This window comes from Musca vetustissima, unplaced genomic scaffold (assembly GCF_032173495.1).
Source record: "Musca vetustissima isolate MV318-11 ecotype Yass unplaced genomic scaffold, APGP_CSIRO_Mvet_v1 utg29023, whole genome shotgun sequence".
Classification (NCBI taxonomy): Eukaryota; Metazoa; Arthropoda; class Insecta; order Diptera; family Muscidae; genus Musca; species Musca vetustissima.
This window is the reverse complement of record NW_026877765.1, coordinates 1-1434: the sequence shown is the minus strand read 5'-3', so window position 1 is coordinate 1434 and position 1434 is coordinate 1. Positions and strand designations below refer to the sequence as shown.

The following is a 1434-nucleotide window of genomic DNA, read 5'->3' as shown; positions in this document are numbered from 1 at the left end:
TAGATATATCTAAATCTGGACCGATTTTCAGGAAACTTAACACACATCATTCTATTAAGTACGCTGTTCCAAATTTCGTGCAAATCGAAAGATATATAGGGACTTTGGTACACCATTTATATTAAATCGAACGAAAATATATCTGGGAGCTATATCTAAATCGCAAAACTTGTCAGACATACCTCTAGGCTCAATTTAGTACGTTATGCCAAATTTCGTGCAAATCGAAAGATATATAGGGACTTTGGTGCACCAATTACATGAAATCGGACGAACATATATATATATATATATATATATAGGAGCTATATCTAAATCTGAGCCAATTTTCACGAAACTTGGCAGACATATCTCTAGGTTCAATTTAGTACGTTATGCCAAATTTCGTGCAAATTGATAGATATATAGGGACTTTGGTGCAACATTTACATAAAATCGGACGAAATTATATATGGGAGCTATATCTAAATCTGGACCGATTTTCACGAAACTTGGCAGACATAATTCTAGTACTTCATGCCAAATTTCGTGCAAATCCAAAGATATATAGGGACTTTGGTACACCATTTACATAAAATCGGACGAAAATATATATGGAAGCTATATCTAAATCTGAACCGATTTTTTCCAATTTCAATGGGCCAAATAGACGTCCTTGGGCCAAATAGACTAGCTGTGCCAAATTTCATCCAATTCGGATCATAAATGAGACCTGTACTTTGTTCACAATTTAACATGGACAGACAGACAGACGGACGGTCGGGCATGCATAAATCGACTTAAAAAGTGATTCTATGCATATTCTCAAAAGGAACCATATGTCTATCTCGTTTCCTTTTGCCTGTTACAAACATATGCACACTTTGACAAACATGGATTTATTTCCAACGTGTTATAAAAATGACTCAGCAGAATTCAGGATCTTGAATACTTTTCAATAATAAATTTGATAAAATAATAAACAAATTGACTTCTAATAATTATATATGTTTGATTAAAATATATTTTTTTTTAAATTTTAGTCATTAAAAAAAATTATTTTAATAATAAAAAAATATTTTTTTTGTATTGGAAAATGACAAAAAGTTGATTACATCCAACGTGTTATGAAAACGCCCGAGCAGGGACTTGAACCCTGGACCCTTGGATTAAAAGTCCAATGCTCTACCGACTGAGCTACCCGGGCTCCTGCCAACTCTTCAAATACATGCTAATGTTAAGAGGACACACAGGCAGGCAGGTTGGCACACACGGATACACTTCCCAACAACAACATGTGTTGTTGTGTGTTTTTTGGTATTTTCACTAAAAATATTGAAATAGAAAATGCTGAAATTCTAAAAATAGGCAGTCTGTTTTGAATACTTGTGGGCATGAGTATTTTTAAACACAGAAAGGACACACATTTTAAGATCATAAGGAAAATCCATAGGA

General features: G+C 33.5%; 1 non-coding gene across 1 annotated transcript; it reads right to left on the bottom strand.

Moving 5' to 3' along the window:
* Nucleotides 1-1113: 1113 nt before the first annotated feature.
* On the bottom strand, nucleotides 1114-1186 carry Trnak-uuu (transfer RNA lysine (anticodon UUU)). The gene has a single exon. It is a non-coding gene; the product is annotated as a tRNA-Lys (tRNA).
* Nucleotides 1187-1434: the final 248 nt, after the last annotated feature.